The 14817-nt window shown below is 45.6% G+C and overlaps 1 protein-coding gene across 9 annotated transcripts in view; it reads left to right on the forward strand.

The window, feature by feature from the left end:
* Positions 1-340: 340 nt before the first annotated feature.
* The window catches only part of AFF3 (ALF transcription elongation factor 3), a 484945-nt gene continuing 470468 nt past the window's right edge, over positions 341-14817 (forward strand). For 6 of the 9 annotated variants that reach the window (XR_012503019.1, XM_074354598.1, XM_074354600.1 and 3 more), the window contains exon 1: positions 342-497. The gene's annotated coding sequence lies outside the window, so the exon portion shown is untranslated. Of the gene's footprint in view, positions 498-14817 lie in introns of all 9 variants that reach the window. The other 3 variants (XM_074354607.1, XM_074354599.1, XM_074354604.1) reach the window with 3 other exon arrangements.

Raw genomic sequence — 14817 nt, forward strand, 5'->3', positions numbered from 1 at the left:
ATGTCCAGGCATCTCGGAGGAACCAGCAGAGTTGTGGACAAGGTAAGTAGCCCATCTCAGTCAGCATGCCTGATGATAAGAATGTATGTTAGGGATTCGAAAATGTTCCTGGGAGGGAGAGGCAGAGCACAGAGGACTTCCCCCTTGGCCCCCATGACCACACTCCTCTGGCTTGTGTCAGGTGGTCCCCTGGCACGGGGCCCAGGCTGCTGCCTCCAGCCTTCTGGTGGACCTTGCCCGGCTGCGGGTGAGAGGAGGCCGGCTGGGCGCCTGGCGGGGGAGCGCCATTGGCTGGTTTAGTCACTCGCCTCCACACTTTCACATCCTCTATCAACACCTGCACACTTCAGCGGTGACCACACGCACTCTTCCTGTTTATACGGAAAGTGCCATTCAGAAAACTTGCCGGGGAGAAGGGAGCTGCACCTTCAGCCTCAGAAGAAGGCGGTTGAACGACTCATTTGGAAGAGAAAGAGCAGGAGCCCGTGAGGCGAAAGGTAAGGTCAAGCCAAAGAGCTTCTAGGCCCTCTGGGCTGCTTTGGGTGGAAAAGAAGTGGCCCTTCCTTTGTGCTCCTCAGGGGGTGTCTCGGAGTCAGCAGCCTGGCCCAGGCTCCTCAGGGCTGGACAGCGGGCGCTACCAACCCGCCCCACAGAGCGAGAATCCAGCCTCGGGAGCGGCCGGGCAGACCGGGGAGGCAGACTTGGAGTGTGATCCAAAAAGCTCACAGAATTCACGTGGGGGCAGCGTGTAGGGAAGGCAGCAACCTGGGTCAGGGCATGCTCACACATTTGTGATGGTGGCTGGGCCTGTGGGCCTCAGGAAGAGAGTGAACCCCCTTTAGGCCACTAGCTGCCTCTCACATAAAGAGCCCATGAAATGGTCACAGACTGGACCCCAGAGCGTGACCCCAGTGAGTGACCTCCAAGGCCTGGGGCACCACCCGGAGGCCACCACCCCCTGCAGAAATAGCTTAGAACGCACAGCCTCTTTGTCATCACAGGCTGATAGCACTGCTCGTATTTCTTGGCCAGCACATTGTGTGTGTGTGTGTGTGTGTGTGTGTACACATGCATTATGCACATATACGTGGCCCACTATGTGTATATACAGGCAGATACACACGCAGACACTAACACACCTATGTAATATAAAAATAGCAATAGTGAGCATATTTTTGGAACTAGAGAGCTTATGGTGTGACAAGGGTTTTTTTTTCCCCCTAAGATGGGTATCCCTTGCTATTCAAGTCTTACAAATATAAAAGTGAAATCATGTTTAGTTATGCATTTTACAATCCATTTTATTCAAAGGGGTGAAAATCCCACAGGATGGGGACTGTTTAGATTAAGTTTAGGATTATCAGTCTGGGACCTGATATTGCAACAAAAATTAGCTAAAGGCCAATGCTAACATCAGTAAAGAGGTAGCAGTGAACTCATTCTTTGAGTCTTGAGTGCACATACGGAAATATCAATTTTAAAAAAAATTATAGTCTCTGCTTTTACCAGAAGTATGTGGCTCTTGGTGCAAAGCTGAGGAAGCCCTTACACAGGGCTGCCAGGGAATCCCCTCTCACAAGAATGAGGTTCTGAGAGTAAAAGCAGCATAGACATTCAGTATTCTAAGGGCTTGGTTTTGTTTCTGTTGGCCGCTATTCCCTTGCACCGGGCGTTACCAGCACTCGGTATTCAGTTATGTCATGCATATTTTCACTTATTTATTGCATTTAGAAAATGGAAAATATATGCGTTGCTCATTGGCTAGACTTCTGGGTTCAAATCCCAACTCTAACACTTCCTGTGGCTTTAAGCAAGTCACTACACCTGCATCCGGGGTTCTGGCATCTGAGAAATGGGTACAGTAATAGTCTCTACCTTTTTTTTTTAAACATTTTTTATTGATTTATAATCATTTTACAATGTTGTGTCAAATTCCAGTGTAGAGCACGAGTTTTCAGTTATACATGGACATATATATATTCATTGTCACATTTCTCTGTGAGCTACCATAAGATCTTGTGTATATTTCCCTGTGCTATACAGTATAATCTTGTTTATCTATTCTACAATTTTGAAATCCCAGTCTATCCCTTCCCAGCCCCCACCCCCTTGGCAACCACAAGTTTGTATTCTATGTCTGTGAGTCTGTTTCTGTTTTGTATTTATGCTTTGTTTGTTTGTTTGTTTTTAGATTCCACATATGAGCAAGCTCATATGGTATTTTTCTTTCTCTTTCTGGCTTACTTCGCTTAGAATGACATTCTCCAGGAACATCCATGTTGCTGCAAATGGCGTTATGTGGTCGGTTTTTATGGCTGAATAGTATTCCATTGTATAAATATACCACTTCTTCTTTATCCAGTCATCTGTTGATGGACATTTAGGCTGTTTCCATGTCTTGGCTATTGTAAATAATGCTGCTATGAACATTGGGGTGCAGGTGTCATTTTGAAATAGGGTTCCTTCTGGATATATGCCCAGGAGTGGGATTCCTGGGTCCTATGGTAAGTCTATGCCTAGTCTTTTGAGGAATCTCCATACTGTTTTCCACAGTGGCTGCACCAACCTGCATTCCCACCAGCAGTGTAGGAGGGTACCCTTTTCTCTACAGCCTCTCCAGCATTTGTCATTTGTGGATTTTTGAATGATGGCCATTCTGACTGGTGTGAGGTGATACCTCATCGCAGTTTTGATTTGCATTTCTCTGATAATTAGTGATATTGAGCATTTTTTCATGTGCCTATTGATCATTTGTATGTCTTCCTTGGAGAATTGCTTGTTTAGGTCTTCTGCCCATTTTTGGATTAGGTTGTTTGTTTTTTTGTTATTAAGTTGTATGAGCTGCTTATATATTCTGGAGATCAAGCCTTTGTCGGTTTCATTTGCAAAATTTTTTTTCCCATTCCATAAGTAGTCTTTTTGTTTTACTTATGGTTTCCTTTGCTGTGCAGAAGCTTGTCTCTACCTTTTAAATAAGAGATGAGTGAATAGATGCTACGTTGAAAGGGCTCCATATATGTTAGTGGCTGTTGTTATTGTTACTGTTGTCGCTGCATTTTTTGCAGTTAAGCTGTCAGACATGAAGGGAAATGGTAGGAGGAAAAGATTAAAGGTGGGGAAGGGACTGTGTAACTGGATGTAGGGGGAGACACATAAGAGATCAGAGCCATGACACCAACACGCAGTCCTTTACCCTGCAGAGGGGTCCTGAGCAGGAGACCAGGAAAGGAGCAGGGCCCCTTCCTCACGAGGGTCCTGGCGAGAGAAACCAGCACTGGAATTCAGTGGACTTGACACCAGCTCTTGACTGAGTGCTTACACGTTTTGTGTGTCCATGTGCACAGCGACCAAAAGCAGATACACGTAACCAGGAACTCCAAATGACAGCACGTGGTGTGTGCGTAGCGCCTTTCGTGGGAAGTGTGCGCTCGCACATTCCATGCTTTTTCTCATGTTGCTATGCCAGATCCCTTGTGGGATGGTGCCTGTTTTAGAAGAAAGCTGAGAACTAGCCTAAGCCTGTGGAGCTGGGGTCTGACTACCACCAGGCTCTGCTCCCAGACCCCCGCGTTGCCTCTGCAATGGGTGTTAAGTGATGGTGGTGATGGAATGTGATGGATGAGGAAGCCGAGTCCCAGGAGAATGAAGAAACAAATTCAGAGCCACACTGAGAGTTGAAGGTGTGATGGGGAGATGGATGCTGGTCCCTGATTTCCAGACCCTCTATTCTGCTCTGCCGTTCCGAGGAAGAATCTCCAGGTTGGCATCCTGCCTCCTGAGGTTGCCAGCTACGGGACTCCTTCCATAAGTCATTTTCTCTTCCACGCTTCAGTTTCTTTATCTGTCAAGTGGGTTTCACAGCCTGCCCTACATAGGTTACAGGGTTTTATGAGATTCCAGCGAGGCTGCAAGTGTAAAATGCTGTCGCATCTTTCTGATTCACATAAGAAAAAATGTTGAAAGCAACTCTCAGTAAAGGCAAGTTAAAAGAAAAGTACAAATGATGTTGGTTCTGCATCAATGTCATTAAGTATGATTTAACTGATTCTTTCAAATGACTACTCTGCACTTTCTGCTGCTTGTTTATTCCATTACTTGTTTAACCAGTTTCATATATGGAAAGTTAATTGCTTTCCAATTTTTCAATATCCCAAATCAAACTGTAGTGATTTTTCTTTGAAAAATCCTTTAGTGCAATCATTTTATCAGTTCCTTTAATTTCTGCCAACCTGATAACCAAATGGTGTTCCCTCATTTTTATTTTTATTTGCTTTCCTTGATTGTTAGCGAGTTGATTCCCAATGGTTTAAAACACAGCTTTGCAAAAGACTAAAACAGTATCCTTTATCCAGCCAACAGTCAAAATACATATTCCTTTTAAGGTGAAACCGCACCGTTTTCCTCATGATTAAAATACAAGCAGGTATTTGCGTACAGATACAAACCTATTAAAAAGCACCTCAGACAAATATTTCTCTTTAGAGTTTTTATCGGTGCTAAAACTGGGGGGTTATAATGAATACGAGGCAACTAGACTCCTGCAATAACTAATAAACATGACAATTTGATTTATTGCCCTTCCTCTGCTATAGCCTGTTGACAGATTTTTTTCTTTATGGAAAAATTACCAGGATTTAAATCTCTATCATATGGCGCTTAATTCAAACGACAATATGTTACCAGTTAGGTTCTGCTTAAACTTCCATCAGCGGGCGGACCCACGGAACATGTTGAGGAGGGTGACAATCAGATAACTAGTAAAGTGCTTTGTGGCCGATGTCTCAGGGCCAAGGAGCAGAGCTGAGACAATGGAGACAAGGGTGACGAGAGCATTTACGTTTCCCCATCCTGAAAGTAGAAATTGCGTCAGGTTCTCCTAAAAGTGCGCCAGAGTCTGTGTTTGAGTTGATAGTAGTGTGAGTTGCTATTTGCTGCCCATCTCCCACCCCCTTACCCTCCTGCCTCCTTTGATGATAAAAAGGGCCTTCTGCTCCCAAATCCTCCCCAACAGGGTGATATCTGCAGCTCGGCCGTCAGGTCCCCACTTAAGGATGTGTTTCAGGACTTCACCTTTCTCCCAAGCCCTGGGTGTTGACTACCATGAGAGAGAAATTCCTCTGAAGGGGGATGAGCCTCTTTCTTACGTTTTAGTTTTCCTCTCGGAATCTGGCCGTATTAGATCTTGCTCCTGCTGCAAGAGAAAGAAAGCAAACTGAGCTGTGCGGAACAAAATGGCCATCCTTTGGAACAGTTTTGGGGGTTGGCCAGGCTTAAGGGAGGGCAGCATGAGAGGGGATCTGAAGGCCAGGCACCCAGAACCAGTAAGAACACCAATAAGAGCCATAGCAATGGACGGGAAGGGATAGATTGGGAGTTGGGGATTGACAGACACACAATACTGTACATAAAATAGATAAGCAACAAGGACCTACTGTAGAGCACAGGGAACTATATTCAGTTACTTGTAATAACATATAATGGAAAAGAATCTGAAAAGAAAATATAAATGTGTCTGTATATGTAAAAAGAGAAAAAAAGAAGAAACACAGCAGTGAAAATGTAGGCACAGTCTGGGCCATGTAATATGGCCACCACTGTAACAGATATGACCTCAACGGTTCCCATATTAGGGCATCACTTTTGCAAAATACAGGATCCCCGGGAGAAGGGGGAGGGTGATGAGCGGCATCTAGGTCACGTGCCTGTCCCCAGGGAAAGGTCAGATCCACCCGTTTTGAATTCACACTAGGCACTGGAAGGCATCCCCCACCCCACCCCAGGAAGACTGGAGTAGTAATATAAGGGGTGGCTGCTTGGAAGGTGACAGCAGAAAGTGACAAATGTCTTCCACGTGGTTCCTGCACGGCATCTTAGAGTCATTTTCTCAGTCCCCACAGCAGCTTTGCAAAGTAGACACTGTGCACTCCCTTTACACACAGAGAATGGAGGCTCCAAGAGGGTAGTGACCTGCCCCCCGAGCACACACAGTTAGATGTGGGGCTCAAAGCCAGGCTGCTGGCTCTGAAACCTTCCACTCCAGCTGAACTGAGGGTGATCCCGAGTCCAGGCTACACAGAAGCAGCACGTGTGTTATTATCTGAATGAAACCCCTTTCCTCCAGGACACCACTCTGTACGGTACGTGCACTCCAGGCACACATAACCAGGAAGAATTCGGAGAAGAAAGTTAGGGGTTCAGAGGAAAAGCATCCCATATGTTATAACTTTGCCTGGGCTGTCCCTGTTTCTAAACACCGTAACAATATTTTTTGAAGCAAAGATCAAAGGACATATGGTCTGACTCATGGGTTAACAAAGGGAAAAATATTTGAATTTGGGACTTTCTGGGGGCAATTTGAGATGTGTGGCTACAATCATTCCCAGAGCACCTGGAAATCATGGAGTTCTTGGGGAAACACTGAAATACACATGAAATCCCGTTCTCCAAACTAGGGATGATTTTATCAACAGAAGTTCGGAGAGTCTTCTACGCCGGCTCTATGATTCCAAAGTTGAGAGGCCTCATGGCCAAGACAGGAACAAAGGTGTTGAAATCTGTTTGCCTCACCCATAAAATCATTTGAAATAATAAGAGAACTCTTTATCCGAATACGAGTAGATTTCTTATAGCAAAAATAGCCAATAAGAATGGATACAACTCTCAAAAGCCACTGCAATTTAAATACCTAGAAAAGACTTAGAGAAAACACACAAGACCTAGATGAAAAAAGTCTACTTAGGGACGTCAAACATATAAATGGAAACACATAGCATGTGGAGACCAGAGAAGCAGACTCAATATGAACCCTCATCAACCTGTTTTGTATGCGAAAGCTGTCTTAAATAAAATTTCCAGTGCATTGGTGGAAGGGGGGAGCTCCATAAAATTCCAACCTGAAATTCTAATGAATTTTAGATAAGAGTAACAAGGATATTTGTGAAGAAAAGTTGGGGACAAGCATGGTGCTTGCCTTGTCAATATGAAAGTTTCAGTGGTCACAGAGTTCCAGGTGGGTGACCAGACCCGCGGGAGGGAGGAGAAAGTGTACACGCACAGACACTCACACACATGCAAATCAGTGTAGGGCAAAAGCACCTTGTCGAATCAGTCATATCAAGAATGGTTGGTCGTCATTTGACTTGATTCTTCAGTGGTTTGGCACAGTTGTGTTCCTTTCTTCCTTCTTGAAACATCTCTTTCTCTGCCTCTAGAACATTCATTCCCTTCTGTCTCCTCCCATCTCACTGGCTGCTCCTCTTCAGTCTCCCGTATGGGCCCCTTCTCCAACTCTTCCTCGTGTCTGGATGCTGGGGTGCCCAGGGCTCAGCCTTCCAACATCTCTGCTCTGTCTCCATTCACGCCCCAGGTGATCTGGTCCAATATGACCAAGGAAACTTACTTCTCCCAGCCCTGACCTCTTTTCTGACTAGACCCCCAGCTGTCCGACAACACTCAGCATCTCCACTTGAATGTATCTCCAGCTACACAACCCGTCCAAGACAATTCCTGATTTCCCTAACGCCAGTCCTGCTCCCCCTGCAGTTTCCTCACGTGTCCGCAAGAGCCCCCTTCATTCTTCCAGTGTCAGGCAAGCATCTTGAAGCCACCCTTCACTTCTTCCTTTCACAACCCACATCTGATCCAGCAGCAAATTCCATCCATATGTCCTTGGAAATATATCCAGAATCAAGCCCGTCTCCACACTCCACCTCTTGGGTCTCCTACCTTCTCTGCAAACTCGTCTCCTTCCCACACTCTCCTGTCTTCATTCTGTTCTCAATACAGACCCAGAGGACGCTTGTAAAATTTAAATCATGTGATTGCTCAAAACCCTCCAGTGGACTCCTGGCTCTCTGTTCCAGTTATGTATTGCTTCATAACCAAGTACCCCAAAACATGGTGGCTTAACCTCTCAGTTTTGCACAAGATATCATGGGTCAGGAGTTTGGGTACTTTGGTGTGGGCTGGGCTAGAGGACCTCCTTCCAAGATGGCGTCTTCGCTCACATGCCTGGTGCCTCGTGGCCGCTCTCTCTCTTCCTGTGGCATCCCATCTTCCAGGGCTCTCCACGTGGCTTGAGCTTCTCATAGAAGGGCACTCTTGGGATTTGTGCACTTTTTCCATTGTGACTGTCTCTAAGAGGCAGGAAGAAGAAGCAGCCGCATGAGTTAGGGGCTGGGACAGCATCCTTTCTGCTATATTTTATTGGCCAAAGCAGTCATCAGGCCATCTCAGGTTCAAAGAGGTTGAGAGACAGACTCTCCTGATGGGGGCACGGCAAGGCCATGATGCAGCAGAGCGCCCGGGATGTTGCTGTGGCCATTTTGGGGAAATGCAGTCTGCGAACTCATCCATTACCAAAATCTCAAGTGCTCACCATGACCTACCAGGTCCTGCATGACCTGAATCCTACCACCCCTCTGAATTCTTCTAGTACCCTCTCCCTTTATTTGTGGTATGGCTTCAGCTAGAGTGGCCTCTTTGCCATTGTTTGAACAACCAAGCATAATCCCACCTCATGGCCCAGAACTGGTAGTTCTCTCTGCCTGGCATGCCCTTCCCTGGGTGCCCAGGTCACCTCTCTCCTCCTCCAGGTCTCTACCCAAATGTTACCATTTCAGAGAGACCTTTCTTGACCACCCTTGACCAAGAAAGCCATTCCAGCTCTTCTTTGTCTATTGTATTTAGCACCACCTAATATATTTTGTATTTAGTTGTCATGATCTGCTTCCTCCCAATAGAATGTAATGTATTGTCAGAACCTAGAAAAATGTCTGTTCATTGTAGGTTCTGGATACATAGTTGTTAAATAAATGAATGATTGGACAGGTAACTTTTTATTAAATGATATTGGAGCACTGTCTAACTGTTGGGGGTAGTGGGGAAGACAGTAAAATTAGATGCATACCTAATATATTAAACCAAAATAAGTTCTGGAAAGATTTTAATGTATCGGAATAAAGCTTGAAAATCAGGTGAAGATTAAATAATCTTGGGTGAGAAAAGTTTTTGTAAGCCTGATACTAAATAAGGGAAGTATAAATAAAAAGATAGATTTGACTCTGTCAAAAACACTGCACAAACAAGGAAAAGATGAACAGCAAACTTGGAAAAATGCTTCAATATATAATGAGTGCATACCATCCTTAATATATAAAGAGCTCAGTCAAATAAATTCAGAAAAGAAGAATATATAAATGCCTACTACGCATTTTGGAAGAAAAATTCCACCAGCTGTGTGGTGGCAGGCAAGCTATTCAGTTCTGCAAAAGGGGAAGCCATGTGGATTCAATAATCAAATATATGTATCTTTCTTAGAACTGTGTCTGGCATATAATGGTGCTTAATAACCATTAGCTTTTAATATTAACTCCTAATGCCATTCATGACACATAGATGGGACTTTATATTCATTATTTCATTCATCCATTCATCCATCCATCCATCCAGCTATCCATCCATCCATTCATCCAACCATCCATCCATTCATTCATCCATTTATTCATCCATCCATCCATTCACTCATTAATTCATTCATCCCTGGGGTGCCAGTGTTGCACCACTTCACAGGCTGCATCTGCCTTCTTCCCTCAATGACTCATAAATATAATGAAAAGAAGGCGCTGCAGGAGTTCTTTAATTCTTGAGAAGTCTATTTAAAAAGGTAGCCTCTCCCAGGAGAACTGCACTTACATTGTATCAATGATGCTAACCTGAAAAGCATACACATTTGAGGAGTCTAAGGGCTGAGAAGGCACCTGGTGGTGACACACTGAAAGGACACTTCCTTCCTCAGTTTGGTGAACAATATAAGGAAAAGTACACCCGTGGGGTCTGAGTTTCGCAGGAGAGGTAGTCTGCCCTCTGCTTGAAGGAACAGGGATGCTGGGGCACTGGGTTGTTGAGTCCATCTTCTTGTTCTTTAAATAGCGAGCTCACAATCTAGAATCTGAGAAACTCTGGACTGAAAATGCTGCTGTTGTATTTCTGGCCATTAATGAGTCTGTTAGTCAATCCTCATTGTTGTCTGGCCTGCAGTTATATTTTTGTTCCTTAGGAGATGCTTGGCAATCTTTGTTTAGCAATAAAGAATGAGCACTAACCTGCTCGACTGGCAAACAGCCTTCCGTCCTCCCGCTGGCATTTTTGTGGGGTCGTTGCTGCCTCAGTCGGGTTGTCTCTAGGAAGCTGAGAGGCCGCCCGACGACCTCATCACCCCAGAATGCATCAAATGATTTTTCTCATAAACCTTCTAAAAAAAACTCCAGAAAACTGTACTCGGAGGTTCCCTGGAAATCGCAATCTGAGACTATTTGTGCACGGGGATTTTAGGAAGATCTGTGTGGGCGGTGACCTGCCCGAGGGCACACGGCTGAGTGTGTCAATAGGGGCTACAATCCAGCCAACACCCCATTCGCCCAGGGGAAGGGGTACCTTTCCTTCAGTTCTCACAATGGCACCAGCGTGTCACCAAGCCCTGTGTCCACGGGGCTGCACCCTTAGGAGCAAGGGTCTCTTACACATGTAAATGGGCCAGGCCTGGGTGAGGGGAGTGTTTGGTACGGTAGAAATCTGTGGTGCTGGGGAGGTGGGAACTTTGCGCACGCAGAAGTCTTGAGCACTTCCATTTTAGGAAGGATGGCATCTGAAACTGAGACTCGAACCTTGGATCCCAGTAGCACTGAATGTATCAGTGAGCTTCTAGAAAATTCTTTGTGCACCCAATCCAAGTTGGGAGTCCACTGTCTTCGTCATTTGTTTTAGATGCTACATGCTTTTAACTGATAGGGAGCTCCTGAAAGTGTAACATATACCAGATGGCTCCCTTAAGACAAGGATTCCTGCCAGTAACCCTTGGCCATGACCCACCTCCTTCCCATGGACAGTTCAAGTTGTATGAGGCAGAAGCACAGAGAGGCCAAGTGTCAAGGCTTTGATGAGTGTAAGACCTCGATTGAAGTCCCAGCTGTGCCTCCTAGTATAAAAGAACATTCATGATCTCTCACCCAGCACCTCCCATGCACCAGGCGCTGGAAGCTGCATGACTGTGGGCAAATTACTTTCTTTCTGAGCTTCAATTTACTCTTCAGTTAAAATCGAGATCATTACGCATCTGGGTTGTGCTGAGGACTTGATGAGGTCATATATTACACACTCAGAGCGCCTGGGACATACTAAGAACTCAGTAAAAAGTAGCCTTTTGCTATTATGTAGACACTGGACCGACATCAGCTTTAACATGCTTATTACTTGAAGAACAAGTAAATTAGATGTGGTGGGAAGAGGGTTAATTCCTCAGATTGATGGAGCATTTTGTGAATAACAATAGTCGTTTTCTAAATGGCTCTGAGTAACCTGGAAAAGAGCGTTCATCCAGCACGCAGCCTGTTGGTTTCCTGGAGAGCAAATTGCCCATTGGAATGGCCTGACCATTACTTGCTCATAACATCGACTGTTTTATATATACATATCCACTTAGTTATAGCACATTTGCCAGGAAAACCACTAGGCTGATGTGTTTTGCCTAAATAGCCAATCTTTTTTGGTCTTGAATAAAGTGTCAAATATATGATTTAGATTTTATGTTCAGCTGATTGTTTACATCGGGAACATCAATCCAGAGTAATTGGCAAGTGGGTACACATTCAAATGATATGATGATGTCCTCGCCACGTTTTCCTGTGATCTTGGGGAGGGAGGGGAGAATCATTAGGGATTCTTGTCTTAGGATCTCATCAAGATAGATTCTTTGGTTTAGTTCAGTGGTGGCTGCTGCTAAGTTTGTCCACGGTGACTGTGTAACAGAAATCAGGAAGGCCTGACCCATTAGTGTGTGTTCCGCCCAGCTGTTCTCTGTGGTGCCCCAGCCTGCACATTCCTGGCTGGACTTGGGTCAGCCAAGGCGACAGATGGACTGGAGGTGCCTGACTGTTGACCCCCAACCTCTGACCCAACCCCAGAAATATGACCATAGGAAGAATAAACAAATTAAATATCTCAGCGTCAAGACCTTGGAGGTCATCATTCTAACCATACTCTCCTTTTCCAACCCATTTTGATAAGTGGTCATTGATTCTATCTGTTAAACAGACCCTCACAGCCCATTTCCAAAAGAGTTTCAATTACTTGAAAACTCTCCACTTCAAAATGAAATCAACCTCTTTGTAATTTTTGTCCCTGTTTCCCATTTTGCCTTCTGGGGTCACAAGTGAAGAAACAAAAGCATATGAGGTTGACTTAGGCAGACAGGTCATAGTTCTCTGTATTCAGAGCATCCTTTGGGCCAAATAACAATAACCAAGATTTGTTCATCTCCAGGGACATGGGTTGGAATAGGCAGGCTCTGGAAAATTCATTGCTCGAACTCTGAAATTAACCTTCCTTGAGTGGGCGCCCCAGGTCATCTTTAACCAACCACTAAAAACATCAGAAGCCTCTTGAGAGTTTTCCCCATGAGAATGGGCAAAGGAGAGGGAGAGGGAGAGGGAGAGGGAGAGAGATGGAGAGAAAGTAGGGGTGGTATTGTTCATACTTGTTATAAAGGAGTCCCCAGCTGTGAGGGTCCATGATTGCCGACTAAGGCCGACTCCTGGGTGAGCCACACCCCATCCCGAGAGTTCTCCACGCCCCTGGGTAACTCACCAGCAGCAAGCTGGGAGCAGGAACCCTCTTGGGGCTGCTCCTCTCAGGCCTTGTTTATTCAGACGTTCAGAACATTTGTGTAGCAGGGGCAGAGAGCAATGGTTGAAGTTCAGAGGTCAGGCCGAGTAGGTCCTGGGGTCAGGGAGTTTCTGGCTCTGCCCCCAGCCAGCTGTGGGGCCCTGGGCAAGTGTCCTCCATCTTTCTGAACATGGGGGTCCTTACCTAACAAAGGGGAATAACCACCCCTAGCATCATCAGATTAGGCAATGGGAATGAGTGACAGCAAGGGACCAGCTGAAGTGACAGAGGGAGGCGGCAGAGCCCCTCTGATTGAAATGTGACAAATGCAGGTCAGTCGCCCGGACTCTCTAAACAGCTGAATCATGGGCACTGAACACCTGGCTGGGTGCATCATGTCCTTCTCTGCCTGGATGAACTGCGACTGCAAAACTCACCTCCTAAAGAGGAGGAGATGCTGCGTGACTGTACCAACCCCAGGACTGCCAACAATACTGCTCCAACCTCGCAGAGCAGCCTGACAGCTCACTGAAGCAAATTTATATGCATCAGTGCTGTTTTCATCCCCGACTTTAAACAACGTTAATTAATAATCCCCTCCGTTCTCAGTGTGTCAACAGAACTCCACCTTTTCATTTGGAAAGAAATTAAATAAATATATAAATAAAATATTCAATTATTGGAACCCAAAGTGAGAAAACAGAATTGATTTAAGAGGCTTTTGCTATAAAAAAAAAAAATTCCCTGGGGGGTCACTGACTACGTTTTATGAAAAAATATCACACACTTATATTTCTACATTTCTTATGTAATAATTCTGAGTTTCTCAGGGGGCAAATAGTATTACAGGAGGAAAAATAATTATGACAAGTGTTAGAGATTAGTGAGCCGGATTTCCCCTGGTGTGCAACCAACATCCCGGGAGTGAGTTAAGTGCCTTAGAAAGTGACATGAACCCATGTCATTGAGTAAATTACTGCTCCGACGCACTAACAAGGGCCCTAGTGGGTTGGAAGAATTCATTCCGCTTCCCAGGCACCCAGCCTAATCCCGGTGCGGCAGCTGTGCTCGGTGAGAACCCAGATCTGCGCTCATCCGCATGTATTCCTGTCTTCCAAGCATAGTGGCTTCTTCAGGGTAGACCCCATGTCCTTACAATTCTCACTGGCATCAGGCCCAGCCTCATGGTCCTGAGAGCCCAGGAAACGCTCCCCCAGCTTCCTGAAGAGAACACGCTTTGCCGCTGATCAATGCCTCCACTGCCCTCGTGCTGTTTCCCTGCCTACCTTCTCCAAAAGCATCACAACGTCCCGATGAGCACTAGGACCCTGGTGAGGAGGAGGAAACACAGCTGTTTCCCTCCGCGTTCTCAGCGCAAGTTGCTCAATGCATGCAGTGAGCACACAATGATGGAGTAAGTGGACCGTATTTTACTCAGTTATCTGATAGAGAGCATTTTCTTCTTCTTTGGTAGCTCAGAGTTGTTAGATACTGAAAATCGAATCCACGAGCCCAGCCCATTCCTGATAGGTGGAGAGCAGAGCTATTTGGATGCTCTGGTCCCAAGTGCGCGGGCAGAGCCGGGAGTGCCCAGCCTCGGTGGTGATAATGAAATGCTGACAAGTCACAGGCCTCACACGGCATTTCTAGAGTAATTCCTCAGCATCCTGAATGTGCCTATGAAGCCCTCTTACCCTCGGCCCCTGCTCTTCCCCAGCCTCACACGGAACTTCCCTCCACCACCCACGCTCAGACCAGCCACTGGGATCTCCTTTCTGCCTGAAGACTCATGCGTTCCCCAGGCTGGGACTCTCTTCCCTCACCTGCCGGAATCCTCCCCAGGTTCCTCTTACTGGTCACATCCCCAGGGCAACCACCACTCTTCATGGTCTACTCCATTCATCTGTGTATGTTTACAATTATAATTTTGCTCATCAAATACCTTCCTCTGGTGACTATTCAGTGTTGGGAAGACACCCTCTGGGTCTCCCCCACCCTACTCCCAGCACCCTGGGGCCCATTTCTTTTCATTTTTTTCATTTTTCAGTTTTATTAGGTAGAATTATTACAGTTTTACTACACCTATACAATATATTGCATGTAAATACATATATACAACATACTGCATACATTTAAAAATTTACGAATATGTACTGC

Source organism: Camelus bactrianus, chromosome 28 (assembly GCF_048773025.1).
Source record: "Camelus bactrianus isolate YW-2024 breed Bactrian camel chromosome 28, ASM4877302v1, whole genome shotgun sequence".
Classification (NCBI taxonomy): domain Eukaryota; kingdom Metazoa; phylum Chordata; class Mammalia; order Artiodactyla; family Camelidae; genus Camelus; species Camelus bactrianus.